Below are 19,172 nucleotides of genomic sequence, written 5' to 3'. Positions count from 1 at the left end.
GAGTCTATGCTACATATGTGTTGATACAGCCTATTGAGATCTCTGTTATTTAATTTGCAATTGTAATGTGCAATTTTCTAGAAATAAAATGCATTTCAGTCACAGGACATTCAGAATCACTCAGTTCTAATCTGCAATGTCAGCAAGCCCATTTCACTGACATTATTGTTTTGACACCAAGTGTAATAGAAATGATTAAGTCAGGAAGAGAGTAGCACTTACTTGACTGCTGTCAGCTACCGAACCACAATAGCTCAGCACACAGACTCTATTCGGCTGATGAAACATGAAACTTGATATGCTGCTGCAAAATGTTAGTAACCACAATGCAATATTTCAGCCCCTACTTGATTTTATAAATGTTTAGTCTCACTCTGTTAAAAGAACCAACCTTATGTAAAAGCAATTCCTGCTTCACAACAGAAAAAAATAAGAAACAAATTTTGTTCTTTTGAATTCACTGAATCCCAAGGTGTTTCTAGGCCTTCTCCGACATCCTCATAGAAGAATGTATTCAGATGGGGGACGAAAATGGAAAGGATATGAACAATAGTAGCCCTTGTGGCTTTAATGTAAAGATTCATCATGGCAGGAACTTACTGTGATAGAAATATAAATCATGCCCCTTCCACCCCTCCAGCAAAATCTATATATTATTCTGAAATAATTTGCTATTGGGGGGCTCAGACATTTTGAACTGAATGCTAAGGCAGCATTTCTTCTAAATAGGTGTCTGCTCTCCTGTACATTTGAGCCATTATATCACTTGTCATTATGCTGTCGTATAGTCCAGAGTTTTTCAAACCATGGGCATGTAAGGCACTGGATCGCCTTGTTCTGGTCAGCACCGCTGACCAAGACGTTAAAAGTCCCATCGGCAGTGCTGCCCACCTAAAGCAGGCTAGTGCCTACCTTCTCCAACTTTGCGCTGTGCCTTGGAAGCGGCCAGCAGCGGGTCCAGCTTCTAGGCAGGGGGGCCACGGTGCTGTGTGTGCTGCCCGAGCACCAGCTCCGGACTGCCATTGGCCGGGAAGTGGCCAATAGGAACTGGAGCGGCGGTGCCTGCGGGCGAGAGTCGCACAAAGCCACTTGTGCACCTCTGCCTAGGAGCCGGACCTGTTGCTGGCCACTTCCGGGGTGCAGCACGGTCCATGGTGCCCAGACAGACGGGAAGCCTGCCTCTGCACCCCAGCTGTGCTGCTGAATGGGAGGTAAGTCCCCCCAATCCTGTGTCCCAATCCCCTGCCCCAGCCCTGAGCTCCCCCAAACCTGGAACCCCTTCCTACACCCCAAAACCCTCATCCCTGGCCCCACCCCAGACCCTGCACCCCCAGCCCAGATCCCTGACACCCTCCTGCACCCCAACCCCCTGCCCCAGCCCAGAGCCCCCTTCCATACCCTGAACCCCTCATTCCCAGCTCCATTGGGTCGCAGGCATCTACAATTTTCTTCAGCTTGGTCCCCAGGAAAAAAGTTAGAAAACCACTGGTATAGTCTATGGGTATAAACTCCGCAAACTCACTAGAAGCAAGGTATCATTATGCAACAAGCAATACCTCTGCGTGGACAGTTTCTGAATAGGGAATGCACTTTCCCCCTCATTTGTGTGAAGAGAGGATCAGATATGTTAGTTGGAGACATGCTGCATCCTAAACTTTTTTTCCTGATTTTTGTGTTTACGCTGGCATCTTTTCATGCTGATTATATGATTCTCCAGTATAGGTGTCAAACATGACATGCACTGAATTCTGAAGCAGAACTGAATTTACCTGACTAAGTTCAGCGTTAGAAATTCTGAGGCGATGGCTGTACAGACTGTTTATGTGATATAAGTAAAGACCAGCTGTATCCATGATTTAATCAAATAATTGGACCTGAGAGAATGAAAATCACTCTATAGCCCAGTGGTAGGGCAGTTAGCTGAGGGGTGGCAGTTCCCTGTACAAAATCCCTTCTAATCAGACAGAGGTGGGACTTGAACTGGTGTAGGGGTCTCTCACATCCTGGGTGACTGCACTAATCACTGGGCTAAAGGGAGGTTCTTCTGCCCTCAAATTATTTGTATGGAGTTAGGCAGCCTGTAAGCATGCCTACCTGGTCTGGCCCCACACATGAGTTAAGTGGAGGAACACCTATCTTCCCCTGGTTTGTGGATTGCTCTGGGGCTTAGGCATCTGGATTCCTAGAGTGCGGCTGCAGTGCAGATGCCCAGAGGCAGAAACTTAGGTACCTAGGGAATTTTTACTGCAAAAACTTATTTGCTGAGTGAGTTTAGGCAGCTAAGGGATTAGGTGGCAGACAGGTAGGAGTTCTGTGGGCCGCAGTGGCACCCACGTACCTTTGTCTTGTTTGTACGGTGTTTCTTATGGCTTTTCTGTTTTGTTCACCAGGGAGAATTCAGTAGATTTCCAGTGGCTGCCATTTAAGAGACAGAGTGATAGGCATTGAGCTAGAGATTACAGCAAGAATGAGAAGCACTTGCCTCATTATAACTTTTCTCAGATGGCAGAATGCCTTAGGAGGAGGAGGGGAGGGAACTGTCCTTAAGAAGCCATATAGAACTTTATAGGAATGAAACCAATGGCGTTCTAGAGAAATTTCTATTGGTGAGAGAGACAAGGTGGTGTAATAAAAGATATTACCACACCCACCTTGTCTCTAGTATCCTGGGACCAACATGGTGACAACAACACTGAATACATCTGAAAACTTACAGAATTTAATAGAGATTATCATTTTACCCATAGGTGTGTTTTGTTCATGCCATTCTATAGCAGGAATATAATTCATTGGTAAATTCCATAGGTGATTTGATAATCTTAGAGGAAGATTGTTTTCTGTTAAATCCTACATCAGTTTCCCATAAGCATGTGAAAGAGGTTGATACCATCTGGGGCTCCTTTGGAGGCTGCCTTCCACTTCTGTGCAGCAAGGTTGAATTTGTTTGCAGCAGTGAAAATAAATAATATGCATTAGTGATGTGGTGTATGTAGCTGGGTAACTTGTATGATTTTGGTTTCCATGCAATGTGCCTTTAAAAATCGAAGAGCCATCAGTCTGTTGGAAACACCTGCAATTTTCTTTTGTATTGAGATGCGAGCTGTAATAGAAGAGAAATGTACTGTGCTCTCTCATAGAAACTTTCCTTTATTTTTGCTTGTTTCGTTTCTTTCCCTTCATCAAAAACAGGCCACACAGATGGAACTGTGGTTTTGCACTGGTATATAGAACACATAATAAGTTTATACACTGGGACTTTGTTGTCTATTTTTAGAATACTGTCAGCAACTTTGACACATACATTGGGGAGCTTTGCCATGTAACTTGTAGATTTATAGCACTGCATAGTACATAGCTTAGTTGGTGCTTTGGTGTTCATGTTCTATCTTTTTGAGTATTTCATTCAAATTTTAAATTAAATGAGTTATCAAAAAAAATCCCTCTCTGTCTGCTACAAATAGAAAAACAGAAATATTTGTTTTCATTTAGGCATCTTTTATCATTTATCAGACAGGCTTATAGACCCTTTAGGGTTGCCAACTTTCTACTCTCACAAAACTGAACACCCTAGCCCTGCCCCTTCCCTGAGGCCATTCCCCATCCCTTCCCCGAGGTCCCATCCCACACCCACTACATTCCTTCTCCCTCTGTGGCTTGCTCTTTCCCACCCTCACTCACTTTCACTGGGCTGGGGCAGGGGGTTGGGGTGTGAGAGGAGGTGGGGGCTCTAAACTGGGGGTGCGGTCTCCAGGGTGGGGCCAGAAATGAGGGGTTCAGGGTGTGGGAAAGGTCTCCGGGCTGGGGCAAAGGGTTGGGGTGCAGGAGGATGTGCGGACTCTGGCTGGGGGTGTGAGATTTGGGGTGGGGCCAGTGATGAGAGGGTTTAGGGTGCAGAAAAGATGGAAACTCATTGGACAAAATTGTCAGCTGGTGTAAAATGGCAAAGCTCCATTGGACTCAATAGGGATTTGCCAAGTCACACCAGCTTAGGATCTGGACATGTCCTCCATTTTGTGTTGTGTGGCCCCTGAGGCCACATGGAACGTTTAGGATGTTGATTTTTGTCAGAAGTCATTTTACTGTGGATGAAATAGTCAGGCACAGAATAAAGGTTCCTTCTGCAAGGAGTTTGAACAAAGAGGTCCCCATAGAATATATCATAGAGTATTTAGAGGCATCCAGCCAATCACAGTGCCAGAACAGCTGGATGCACCTCAGGACCTAATTCAGATTCTGAGTCCCTCCTTGGAGGTGGTGTGCATGTACAATTTCAGTGGTAGCCCAGTATACTCAGCACCTTTCAGAAGGCCCCTAGCTCCTTTCAGAATCAGACCCTAATGCCGTAATACTGCATAGAAGATTTCTTATTCTGTTTTAGTAACCACTCGTAGGCCCTGATCCCGCAAAGATTTATGCCTTTGCTTAATGTTACGTGTGGTGAGTAGTCCCACTGCGGCTTTTCAGAACTGCAGCTTTACATTGTTCTATTTTAAAACTATACTTAGAGGAGGAAACATGTTTAATTTCAGTAAAATAAACCATCAGCCCAGTCCTGCTTAAAGCTATCGTAAAGCTTTCTTTGACTTCAGTGGGAGCAGGGGCAGGGCCTTTGCCATTTTATTTTGTTTCATTTACTGTATTTTTTTTAAAATCATATTCATAGTCTACCCTGAAGAGAGCCATTTGCCTTTGCTTTTGTTTGAGGGCTCTGAATTAATTATGAGACTCTGTATGTTGTCCAGGCCCCTGTGCACATTTATATCATAGCTCTGAAATAACATTGAGTCATTTGTGACTAAAGAGAAATCTGTGAACTGACTTACACAATAAGTAAAAATAAAACTTAGCAAGGCATGAAATAATATTATTGAAGAGGGGAGTTGGAATGACTTTTTGTTGTTGAACATAGCCATGTTGTTTCTTTTTGCTTTCATATTATTAGAGGAGATATTTGAAAAAAGAAAATAACAAAAGTGGTGGGACCAGTTGCTTTAATGTTACTAGAAAAAGTGAGGCTTCTGAGACTAGTCAGTGTGACAATAAACAATTTATCTCTCTCAGATACAGAACCTTACAGTGAAATGGCCATTTACTCTTTAGCTTGTCTAGGAAAAGACTGATGCTATGTCTAGCCAAGTCAATTGTAAGAAAATAGCTGCAGAAACACAAAAATGGAAGAAAAAGTTGGAGAAATACTTTAAATAACTAATTTAAACAGTTTTGGTTATTCAAATAACAAAGATTATAAAATGTTCCTCTTGTTACCATTTATTAATGATTTAGTAGGAGTCAGAGATAAAATCGGGAAGGGGGAGGAATTGTAAATGTTACTTGAAAAATTAATGGACTCCTAAGTAAACATATGGCAATTAGGAGCCTGATTCTGCGTGTCTTGTGAACCTAAAACTCCCACTGACTTCAAGGGGGGTTGGTGAGGAAGGTATGTCGGCTCAGGCTTTAGCATTAGAAGTTGGAGGAGAAAGAAATGGATCATGCAATGGTCATTTAAAAACTCTTTGGGTGGAATCCTGGTTTCAGGATTTGGGTCTACTGGGTCCCGTATTTTACCCTTTGTGTTCAGGCAATTAAATACAATATAATGGGGAAATTGTCTTTCGTAGACAGATCCAAATACTCACCTGCTTCACAAAGATGTAGCGAGGATTAATTAGTTACTGTATAATCAACGATTTTAAAATGTGAATTTTGATATAAGTGCTAACCATAGGAGTTGAACAGGGTTTATTTGCATGAATATGGGATACAGTAGTTGACCCTCTTTAGAAGTTTTCTTTTCCTGTTAACTAAGGTTTTAAGGTTCGAGCAGGTATTCCCTGTATTTAGAAGGAATTCAAATAACACATACATGCTTTTTTAAAAAACAAACAAACTCTGGAGCCTGTTCTCCTGTTCAGAAATCATCTTTGAAATGAGCTAAATTCCTTGGATGAATTGTTTTCTAAGGGCTTGACTGTGCAAACCCTTATTCACTTTCATGAGCACTTGCTCAATGGAGTGGTCCCAGATATTCTAGGTAAGGCATATTATTCACATTACTTTCACATTATTTTGCACGTGCTGTTTGGTATTAAACAAAGTGTATTTTGGAATGCAATATCATTATTATGTTTTGTTTTGGGGGTTTTTTTTGTTACAGAAATATTTATTTGCTTACTCACTAACTCACAACATTCAGTAATCTGCAATGGGCCTCATACCCATTAGTATAAATTAATGAGTAGATCAGGGCAAACTATTCTTGGGGCTAGGCTGCACAACTGTTCCCTACAATTTGCCTTGATGCAAAAAGCACTTTAGCATGTGGCCTCCTTTTAAGCACGTTTGTCCTGCTGAAGTTGAATGGAATTATTTACGTGCTCAAAGTTAGGCACACGCCTAAGTGCTTCACTGGCCATTGGAACCATTCATATAAGTAAGTGTTCCCCAGTGTGAGTTCTTCTGCTGAGTGGTCCTATATCTTATTTACCACAAACCATAAAATTATTAATTTCCTCATGGGCTTTTCTATGGTGCTTATCGCTAAGGCTAAGATTTTGTCACGGTTATTTTTCGTAAAAGTCACGGACAGGTCGAATAAATTTGTTAGTCTCTAAGGTGCCACAAGTACTCCTTTTCTTTTTACACAATTAGTGATCACCTATGAAAATTTTGGTTTAAAGTGACTTGCCCAGCTTCACATAGGAACTCTGGGTCAAAGGTAGGAATAGAATCCAATTTCCCAAAATGCCACTCAGCTGTCAGTCCCTTGCCTCATTCCCTAGAAATCTTCCAACTTCTGCCACAACCTAGGAAGGAGTCTTGGAAACAACAGCTTCATTCACCATGCATCCCTGATTCATTCCCTGAGCACCAGCTATCCTGTGCACAAATGAGGCAGCGTTCCTGTGGAAAAATAGTATGTGATCAAGTAATTAAACACTGTCATAATCCATATATGCAAGAGAGCTGAATGAAGGCAACCCTAAGTTTGGTATTTCTTAACTTTTGAGTGCTTGACTTTGCAAGGGGGTGAATAAAAATTGATGATTTTTTCAATCCAAAGGAGGGATTATTTCATTTATATTGCATTTTTTTTAAATAAATCAGGACTTAAATTTAAAAACTACTTTAAAATTAAATTTTAAATTGACAGCATATGGTAAGGCCTAAATTTATTATAATCTGTTAAAATCATTTGAATTAAAATACAAAAAGCTAAATCAGCTTTTGAGAGCAGTGGCCCCTTCTGCAGGTGCCAAGAGAATATTTTCTTCATTTCAGTTTATTCATCAAGTTCAGTTTAATGACTAGTTCATTCAAAGTTAAGAAATCAATTGGAAGTTGAAAAAAACAGGAAAGCTTGTTTTCCTCTTCCAATCCATGACTAAAAACTATGCATGAGAGGATCAGATCTACTAGTTCTAAATTCTTCAAGCACAGGGTGACTAGAAACCATCAGTTCAATTCACTAACAGATACTTCCGTTGTTTAATAAATCTGTTTTAAATGCAAAATGTTTTGATGAGAAAAAAGTTTGTCCAGCACATTTAAGGTAGTTTATTTAATTAAAAAATGCTATTTTTGTGCATTTTTGATTGAATTTGAATTTCCGTCCTAATAGAGTTTGATATAAATCACAAGTAAAATTTAAATCTAGTAAATAAAAATGCATCATTCACTATTTTCTAATATATTAGAAAATGTAAAAATTGAGAATCTGAACAAATGTAAGTAAAACTATATAATTGCTTAAATAAATTTATATAGATATAGTATATCCTCCTGGTCAGCAAAAAGCACCAAATTTAGTGTAAATGTTATGTTTAGTTGCAGATGAATAGGTTTTAATGGTTACCAACCTGTGAGAATCAACCTTTTTTTAAATTAAAATAACCTAAAAAGTACAAAATGCAAAACATGGTTAAAATCAGTTATTTACATCAAGGTTTCCTGACTGATATTTAAATCAGCAATTTTATGTTTATCAATCCACCCTGCATTGCAACTTTAATGAACTTTTTAATATAGAATTTTTGAAATGAGTGGATCATCAGCAGAGCTGGCACTAGAGTTGTGCAAAATAACTTTTTTTTTGTTTTGCTTATTGGCAGCTCTAGGGGTGGTGGAAATTGGCTCCAGTTGAACCAAAGCTGAAATTCTTTGGCTTTTTTGATGAATTGGAAAAAATCAGAGAAATTTTATTTTGCATTGAAAGAAATGTTTTTGTCAACTCAAAATGAAATATTTCATGCGGGGTATTTTTAATATAAGTAAAGGAAATGAAAGGCTAGATTCACAAAAACCAATGAAGTCCCCTTATAATCTTTAACGCAGTGGATAGGGTACTCACCTGGAATGTGGGAAACTCAGGTTTGAGTACCCCATTTACAGCAAGGACTTAAATCCAGTTCTCCTCCCTTTTGGGTGAATCCCCTAACCACCATGCTATAGGTTTTCTAGGATGGGGCTTTTACCTGTTGAAACTGTTCCACTTTGTATAAAACACTTGAATATTGAGCCAGAGAAAGAAAATGAGAATGACTCTGTAGCCAGGTACTCACCTGGGAGGGGGACACCTGGGTCCCTGTTCCAGAGTGAAGATTCAGATCTGGGTCACCCACATCCTAGGTGAGTTTTCTACCTGGGATGAAGGTTATTGGGGAGCTGAGGCTCTGCTGCGTGCTCCTCATCGGTGAGTGGTGCCTAAATCCCTTTGTGAATCTAGCCTCCAAAATTGAAATGTTTTGAAAATATCTAAATGGTTCATTTAGATATTGCCCCACCAAATGTTTTCATTTCATCCGGAACAATTCACCAAAATCAATGTGACTCTGCTTCCTTACCCCTACCCGCCCCAAAAAGGTTGGTCAAAAATTTCGCCCAGGTCTATTTGAGACCTCACACTACACACCTCCACTACTTGAGCCCTAACCTAGAAAGGAGCAGGATGGGACATACTTTGCCAGTGGGTTTCAGAGCTATTTGCTGACAGGAAAGGAAAGTTGAGACTCAGGAATCCTTTAATTCCAGATTCCAGAGCGGAGTGTTCTCAACTGGTTATGAACCTGTCTATCCCTGTCCTCATCTGCTTCAATCCTTATCCTCTTTCCGGGTGCTTCTGCCACTGTTCTCTCCTTGCTCCTATCCCTGCTCTTGACTCTCCTGCCCCTGCCCCCTACTGTGCTCCTGAACCCCCTTTCTCACCTTTTCATATTCTCTCTTGACTTCTGAGCCCCCACCCTGTTCCTGCCCCCTGCCCCACTCTCCAGATCCTGAATCTGTTCCTACCCCCAGCTTCTATTGCATTTCCCCCAGGCTTGTCTACTACTCCTTGTCTTCCCCGTTCTTATCCTCTCACTTCTTCTTCTGTATCCTACCGTGGTCATATTTTCCCTTCCCACCTGTGCCCTGGCCACCCCACTCCTGTTCTCCATCCATCCCAACTGCTCCTCTCCCCTCTATATTCCAGTCAGGCAGCTGCCTCCTTGTCCAGGGAATGAGAGTGCCAGCAAGGGTAGCATGTCTTCCTCTTCTGTTCTTATGCCCAGCACCACTTCAGAAGATGGGAAGAGCAATTTCAGGGAAAATCCTGCTCTGACCATACATACCTGGGATGGAGCATGCTTGATTGCTCTGTGAGGATGGCACATGCACAGTCTGGGCACACAGAGGAGTTATGAGGGGTTGGAGCATGCTCTATGTAGATGGAACCTTCCAAGAATTTATCTGCCAAACTCTTAGGTCTCTACTGACCATGTGCCAACTCATTTTTCACAAGCTTATAACTTGGCCAAATTTGGGCAATTGTCACTGGAGTAGCAAAAGGTACACCTGACACAAATGCCACCATCCTACCAAAGTTTAAGTCCCTGCTCAAAAGATAGAGGTGTGAGAGCTTTTCAGTTAAATAAATGGCTGTACAAATGTTTTAACATGGGCAAAAATTCTCTGCCACACCTCTCATTCTCTGAAACATCTGGATTGGTTTTAGATAAAATTAAAAAAAAATAGGCTAAGGCAGAACCCCAGTTTGAGACTCTTCTGTCTGAATGGTTGAAGTCTCAATGAAGTTATAAGCAATTGAAATGGACTCTTATAATGGAAAGTGTCAGGCAACCTTAACTATAGGTGATGCTATCAGCTCTGTCTATAAGAATAATTCTGACCTCTTCTTCTCAGACATGACTCCAGTTTACATCCATAGGAATTATATGCCTTCTTTTGAGGATGGAATTTGGCTGAGAGAGAGAGAGAAAAGAAAAGGAGTACTTGTGGCACCTTAGAGACTAACAAATTTATATGAGCATAAATAAAGAGAGCGATCAGTAGACATACCTGTACACAGGGGGCCAATTTCAGACCTAGTTTAGGCAAGTGTAACTTTAGTAAAGTCCATTGGAATTGAACTCACTTATGTCAGGTCTGAATTGTCCCAGAAAACAAGGATCATTGAGGAATTCCTGATCAGTGCTGTGTAGTATGCTGCATTCTCATGAAACTGTAAGGCTAGTTTCTAACTTTATTTTGACCAAAGTGTGGTTAACCTCATAGAAATGCAATATTCCAACAACAAGAATTCATTTTTAGCCACTCTTGCCACTAACCAAAGGCATATTATTAAAGCTGTCTTACGATACTCAGAATATTTGTACTGTGACAGATTGATGACAAAATGGTCATTTATTACATCCTAGTATAAATCGCTATACTGAAATAACAGCCAAGTATCCTCCTAGCAACTTTACTACTGTATATTTAGGGCAAGACTATGTATGGATGGGCAGCTGGAGAGAAATACAGAGAGCTTCTCCCTTGCCCATTCATGCAGGGGTCAGGCAAAATGGCCATCCTTGTGCTCCTCTGAGAACAAGAATATACAAGGCTTGATCCAGCGTTGTTCCTAGTTTCTTCAAAGTTAGCAGGGAGAGGCAAGGTAATAGGACCCACTCTGGCCCATAGAACTAGCTGACATAGAGTGGAACAGATGCCTCATCTTTAGAAGGGGTGGCACTGAGGTCTGTGCTCGCTGGCGCTTGAGCATGACGTCCCCTCAGAGCAACTGCCAGGACAGTGCACTGGTGTACCACCTCCAACAGATGCTGTGGCAGAAGAGTAGAGTCAGAGAACTTTGACAGTCATATTCCACGAGAAATATGCCATTCCATCAGCTAGATTTAACTGAAATCAGATTATTTTCACTGGAATTTTGTTGAGGCAGGGGGAAAAAAGGTGCTGACATAAGGTCCATCTAGGCCAGAATCTTGTCTTCTGACAGTGTTCAATGCCAGGTGCTTTAGAAGGAATGAACAGAACAGGGCAACTATTGAGTGATCCATCCCCCATCATCCAGTCCCAGCTTCCAGCAGTCAGAGGTTTAAGGACACCCAGAGCATAGGGTTGTGTCCCTGACCATCTTGGCTCATAGCCATCAATGGACCTATCCTCCATGAACTTACTAATTCTTTTTTGAACCGAGTTTTACTTTTGGCCTTCACAACATCCCCTGGTAACAATTTCCACAGGTTGACTGTGAGTTGTGTAAAGAAGTACTCCTTTATGTTTGTTTTAAATCTGGTGCCTATTAATTTCATTGGGTGACCCCTGGTCCTTGCATTATGTGAAGGGTAAATAACACTTTTTCTCCATACCCTTCATGATTTTATAGACTTCTATCATATCCTTCCTAAGTCATCCCTTTTATAAGATGAACAGTCAAAGTCTCCTTAATCTCTCCTGATATGGAAGCTGTTCCATGCCCCTAATAATTTTTATTGCCCTTCTCAGTACCTTTTCCAATTCTAATATATCTTTTTTTTGAGATGGGGAAACTAGAACTATATGCAGCATTCAAGGTGTGGGCATATCATGGATTTATATAGTGGCGTTATGATATTGTTGGAATTAAATGTTTCCATTTTTCATTTTGAAATTACTTTATTTTGTTTTTGTTTTGTATTATCTAAAACAATCAAAATCAAACACTTAGAATAAGCTGAGATTATGTTTTTAAAATGTTCAGAGACTTTTGAAATGTCAGCTTTTGCTCTGACTTAGAAGAAAGACAAATTTCTAAATCTTGAAATCCTTTGTGACATGGAACTTCTGTCTTCTGCCCAGCTCTACTGATTATGTGAGTCATAATGCTCAGTCTTGCCTTGCCCAGGGCAGAGCATATCTCTCCTGTTCTATTAGATTTCTGCTGTGGTGTGTGGAGTCTGCAGATACAATGCTGGGCATGGAGTGAGGTTGGGTGAAATCATTGCAGAGGTATTTCTTTTGAGGAGTTTTAAACAGACCTGAATTCCTCTGCAGGTCTGTGAAAAAAGACTGAATTTTTTTATGCTGATAGCACTGATGGAAACTTCTAAGACTGTTTGTTTGTTTTTTAACAAGAACTGAACTCTTTTCAGTGTGTCTTCAGTCTTCCATCCTTTTGTTCTCCCAGCTGTATTGTGCTGATGAGTGCTCCATGCTGTTCCTTCTAGTGGGCCAGGAGTGGGACTATTGTGCAGGGTTGCGTCTGATGCACCACACAATTGAATGTGTCCCGAAGGCAGAATTTCTCCTGATGCCGCTCCTCACTGCATAAATAGCCCCACGAAGCCCAGAACAGATCTCTGTGAATGAGGTACTGGTGAAAGGTCTGTGATAGGCTGATGGCGACTGAAGTCTTCCATTTTATCCCCAGCAGCAGCAACACTGCCTCCCTAATCTGCATCACCCCTATTCTGTCACATCCACATCTGGAAGGGAAAGGATAGCTGCATCTTTTTCATATCATTTTAGTTTTTGACATCCAAGCTGAGCTTCTAGTAAGTCTGATTGTGTCAAGGACTGTATTTTTCATGAGATGGACACTTCTCCACTAGAAGATGTACTGAAATCTACATCTGGTTTCACGAGCAGTGATCCTATGGATGGCGTCACTCACTACCTATCTTTTGTTATTAATTAATATAATTAATTACGTATCTAAGCCACATTTTAACCAGAGGATGGAAAACTTGCATTCTATTATCCACCTTTGTGCTATTCATTTCCTGTGTGATGAGTTATTTTATATCTGTAGCGAAGGCAAATAGACAACTTAATGGCAACCACTGCGAAGTCAGTGTTTACCAATAGTTTCTACAGCACACACTATCCGAGATATGTAAGTTGTTTCCTTCTCTGTTACAGGAGATAACTGTGCTGTAGAAACTGTAGATTAATATTGACTATTTAATGGCAACCACTGTAATGTTAACTATTCTTGCAAGTTGTTTCCAGAATTTCAAACTCTTATAACCCAATCAAACTAACTCGGTTGTGTAATTCTTAGACTCTTCCTGGTGTCTGCACAAGCAACCACCTGGAAGCCTAGTGATATTACAGTAGTGGAAAAAATAGAATATGCTGCATGTCCAACTATAAACAGAATAGTCCATCCAAGGACAGTAAATGTGCTTATTATTATTCAATAAGCTAGAGATGATTTAGCACAACTCACTCATGGTTTTGCCATTTGTGAATTACCATATGCAGCCCTCCCAATTCATTGCATACAAAGGTATATTCAGCATCCACACATATAAGATTCCACATGTATTTTTGGTGTTAATATAATCTGGATGAGGTGAAGGCCTAGGAGGATTCTGAACTATGTAGATTATACCCATTCAGACCAGACAAATCTGTTGGCACGTTGCACATCTTTTAGATTCTGCAGCCCTTACATCGTGGGGAGTATAGACTGGAGTATCAGTCCCTCAAGGAATAGTTTATATAAACAGTATATCCAGCTCTATCCTGCCCTGTTGAAGTCAATAGCAAAACTCCTGTTGACTTTAATAGTGCAGGATACAGCCCATACATAAAGAACAAAAAGTATAGTTGGGAATACCCTCTTTCCTTGTGTGGGTAACAGTCCCTTAGGTTTTGGTGTCTTCTTTACACTTTATCTGAGACCGAGGGCGCCATGTGTCTAATTATAACAGTTGTTGTGTGCTCTTCTTTCCATACATCTTTCTATTGGAACATGGCAGGTTTATCAGCTTATGCTTCACCACTTCTATTGGCTTTAAAATTAATCTCAAATAAAATACAAATGAATATCCACAGGGGCGACTGAACATAAAGCCACCTTTACTCCGATTGGCAGCCTGCAATGGTTCTGCCAACCAAAGGACTCTGAATTCTGAGATGGTTTTGATGACCACTGCTCTAAAGGGGTGGGTGGTAAATGTTAAGCTGAAGCATCTGCTTGGCTATGCTAGCAGTGAAAGTTTTCACAGCTGCCAGACTGGGCTCCTTTTACTTCTCTGATTTTTATATGCTTTGTAGGAGCTGGTCTAGTGAGCAACAGCACATAACTTTAACATTAGACTTACAAAATGAGCCTTTTATTCTTTGGAGCGCCATGTGCATGTAATCTCAACAGTAAGGAAGAGTTGAACAGGAAACAAAGTCTGGTGGGCAATATTTCATACTGGTCCATTTCAGAGTGTTTCTAAATGATGGAAACATAATTTTGATGTTCACAACAAAAGCGTGTCTAAGCAAAAGGTATTTAGGGCCTGCAACAAGAAAATACAGTTGTCTCTGTTTCCTGAGGGCAGATCTTTCTATGACGGAACCATAAACTCATTAGGAGCTAGTTCTGCTCATGACGATTGAATGATGATGAAATGAATCTGTTATTTTGATCATAGCATCTGAGCTGTTGAGATGTATCGCACTTGTGAACATGTTAGTTTTGTAAATTATTTCAACAGTGTAGACTTCTTAAAGCTAATAAATATCCAGAGATAAACCAATTGTGTTACTTTACTTAAATACTGCTTTAATGTATTTTGACTGTCTATTGTTAGCAATATCTTCATATAAACTTAAAGACTACTTAAAGGCCTGATTCTCCTCTCATTTACACTTGTGTAGCACGGCTATCTTCAATGGAGTTACTCATGATTTGCACAGATGAAGAATCAGGCCTTAATTTAAATGAATTCCTCTTCCAACTTTTGTTCTTTCCTATTTTGTCAAATATTGAGTCTCATCCACCAATCTCCATGGCTGTTTGATTGCTTTTCTCAGTGACAAAGAAGTGGATTTCAAGCTGGAACTTATTTAGAATCTCCAGGTCACTTCCCCAGCATATTTTACCTGTTTAGAAAGTACATCAGAAGTTGGTCTTAACTGTTTGATAGTGTCCCTGTTTAAGATCACAGTTCTTCCACAGAGAACAGAAGATGTATAAATAAGTACTTACTGGGTCATCTAGATGGTCCCCTTAAACCACTGCATATTTGTCTTGTACATTGGAATCATAAGTGTCTTATCAAGTCAAGATGCAAATCATTAGTCAATCAACAGTATAATGAGGGTACCAAATCAATTTTGTATTCCTCAATCTTTCATGGCTCAGGCCCTGAGGGACTCCAAGAATCAAAAATAGAGCTGAGCAAATAATTCATAATGTATAATTCATTCAACAAATTTTCCTTCTCTTTTTCTTTCATGAGTCATTCACAAGCAGAATTTAATTTTGTTATTCAGTAATTTAGGAGCTAACATTTGATGTAAGCACCAGTTTGCTGTGAGTATTTGAAATTCAGAATCAGAGCTGTTTTCAGTGGAGACACGGGACACCTCCTATTGTTTCTGATAGAGCCTAATTCTTAGAATCATATTTCCTATGTGAATACTCAAGATTAGGTATCTGACATTGTCTTTCTGCAAATATTCTGCAATACTCTCTGAAAATCCACTCCTTTGGCAAACACCCTTGCCACATATTGCCAGAAAGTGAACAAAGGGTTGTATAAATAATCAAAGCAGACTCATTTAGAAAACTGTAAGGATATTTGCATAAAATTATTCTCCCAGTTCTAATGAAGTTGAAAAAATGTTTCCTGCCTTGGATGTGGAATTTAATCTCTGGTTTCTACTCCCTCCCTTTTAGTCAAAGGAACCTCTAGCTTTGCCTCCCTTAATGGCCAAATGAAATTTGGCCAGTGGTAAAACCGTATGGAGTCTATTGAACAGTCTGAGCATACACCAAGTTCAGCTTCTAGGGGAAGCAGGTCTCTGAGGCTGCTGAAAATTAAAGGCCTGATCCAATGCCAACTGAATTCAATGGACAGACTCCCTTTGACTTTAGTAGGTGTTGCATCAGGGCCTAACTGCAGAGACGTAACCCTAATATTTGGAAGTAAAACGAAAGTTGGTAGAGAATAAATATCCCCAGTCAGTCATAGAAGGAATCCCAATGGCAAAAGAGCAGATAGGATTATTTTAGTAAAAAGGGGAGCTAAAGAGACACCAATTGGTCATCTACAGTTTGGAAGGAAGATCACTGGTTTTTCAGTAGATTATCATCTTCACTCTCCATCTGCAAGACCAGTTTTAACTCCTGAATCAGGCATAAAAGGAAGGCAAGGATGGAGACACTCATAAACATAGAATCTCCACCTCTTGAAGGCTGCCTGCAGGAGGCATCTGGTTCTGTGTCCCAGCTAAGTTTCCTGCTTAATAGCTCATCTGGGTGCCAAAGCCTGTTCCATTACCTCCTTGGCTTGAGCATTGCAAAAGCAGTGGAACATTTTTACTGAATAGAAGCTTTACTTGTTCAATCACTGCTTTTGGGGATGAAAAATCAAGAAAATTGAGAGCAATGTCAGATTGTTAACACTTCAGTGTTCGTTCAGACACAGTTTTGTCCTAACCCTTTCTTGCTGACTCTTTGATTTCCTGATATTTGTTGCAAAGAACGCTTGGAAATGTAAAGGAATAATAAGTTATATTGCCATGTCTCCTAAACATCACTGATGAAAATGTCTCCTCAAACACACCTGTGAAATATACTATATACTCCACTAATGAATCTTGCTTTAGTCCTGATGTTAATACTTGGGAGATTTAAAAACACTCATTAAATGGAACTTGCCCAACCTTTCCAGCTGGAAAAACTAGGACGTATTATTCTTCTGGAAAAGTCATAAAATCTTGGATAGGTTTCAGATACATTTCCAAATAGGATGGATCAACGGTTCCATAGGAGTTATCAGAAATGACTTCATGAATGTTTCTTATAAGAGGAGCATAAACTAGTTTAATTAAAAATGTGTTTGTTTATATGTGAGTTCAATGACCTGTAACTCATACTGCGTGGTGTAATATACTGCTTCCATATAAACAGAGTAATTTCCTTGTATGTGAAACTTTCTTACCCTTCCATACTGGGTAGTTATTTCTTCTGAATGTTTTGACTCAAGATAAGCAGTCAGTTCAATCAGAAGAAATTAGAACTATATGATGATGAACGCAAAGGAGTCATGCAGCTAAGTGTCCTCTCGGGGACGCAAGAAATACAAATATAGGACCGGATCCTTTAAAACTTTAGTCACATGAATAAAATCAACTTCAGTGGGATGACTTGCATGAGGGAAGCCTACTTATGAAACTAAAAGTTTGCCGGATAGGGCCTGTGTTTATCAACATTTGGTCTATCGCATTTACCTTTATGTGTATGGACATTGAAGTCATACTTGCAGTAGAGTAACTATGCTGCAGTATTTTAATAATTCCATGCTGATTTGTAGGTTAAAAAGTTATAATTAGTCAGACAAAATATGTTATCAATTTAGCTTTATTTCCCAACTGTGCTCACCTGTCACTTTTAATTATTTTCAGGATCCTGATGATGATGTCATCCTCATATTTCCCCAAAGCTCTCCAGTGTTCATTTCAGATTATTGATGGAGGTATGAAAACTGAGTGTTTCCAAATCAAATATGCTTATAGAGGTAAGTAGTGTACAGGAAAGGATGGTTAAAATAAAGAATTGTGTGTTTCCTTGAAATTCACCAGCCCATTGTTACTGCAGCAGTGCAGATCTCAGTGGAGCTTTTGTGCAATCCAATAAATACTTTTTTCACGGGGAAAAAACCCGCTATGGACTCACCCATTAGACCTATTTTGATTTTATTTCATGGCTGACGGTTATATGTGCTTGTGGCATAACAAGGATAAAATGATGTTTTGTGCTGACAAACTGTGCTTAAAATGTAGGTCTGGTAAATTTATACATTACTGGCCTTGAAAAGTATTGGCATTGGGATATTGCCTTCATTTTGAATATAGATTTTTAATGAATAAAATTCAGTAAATTAATGTTCAGGAATTTTGGCTTGTATTAGGAAATCAAAAAAGGCCGGGGGTGGGGGGGCTGCTGCAACAGCGTGTGTTAATAAGCATTCAGGAGTCAGGTTTGTGAGGAGACAAGGTACAACATTTTATTAACTGAATAAGCACTACGCTCATTCTGCCCAGGCCTCTGGAAACATCTAATACACGCAAAGCATGCTCAGAGGCTTAACCTATATAGCAGCATTGTATCTCCCATAATAACACTACATCATCTTAGCTGCATCGTCACTCCCATGCTAGTAAGTATTGGATATAGGATTACGACAAGGTGAAGGTGTTGCAGCCTGTAAAGAGTTAATAGGCACCATTTGGTCCTGTGGCTGCTCTGAGGGTGGGGTATAAAAGAAAAGGAAGCTAGGTCAAAAGGGAAGAGGGCTGACTAAGGTGGAGAAAAGTCTCTGGGGAATTGTTTTCTAGTGGTTTTTTTAGCTGATTTGCTTTTGTGATTGTTGGTAAATAATAAGAAAGCCCTGAGAAAAGGGCTTTGTAAAGATTAAAACTTTGAGCTCTGTTTCCATTTCCTGACTAGTGACACTGTTCACCAGTTCCATGGTACTTACAAGCAATCCTCAGATGATGATCTATTCATAGTAATTAAGTGGTGAATAATTTCTCACAATGAGTCCATTTGAGAAAACCCTAAAAGAAAAAGAAGGTAAATTTGCCGAGTGAATTATTCATACGGCTTTAGTTATAGACATCTGGAAAAAGTTAGCAAATGAAGGAGAACGATTGAAGTCAATAATGAGTATAAATCAATCCAAGGTACCTCTAGGGTTGCTTGTACAAAAGGATGGGATTGATTGAGTGATATGGTGGAAAAGCAGGAAAGTTGAATAAGATAAACAAAAGGGAGGGCTGGCATGTTTGGCTTGATGACTTTTTCCTGTTTTCAAAATATCTTTTCTGAATTGGTGGCAATCCATTTGGTAAAGCTTTGCTGATTATTGCTATTTTACACACACACACAGTGTGAATAAGGAAGA

This window comes from Lepidochelys kempii, chromosome 3, assembly GCF_965140265.1.
Source record: "Lepidochelys kempii isolate rLepKem1 chromosome 3, rLepKem1.hap2, whole genome shotgun sequence".
NCBI lineage: Eukaryota > Metazoa > Chordata > Testudines > Cheloniidae > Lepidochelys > Lepidochelys kempii.
Note: the sequence above shows the minus strand (reverse complement) of the source record.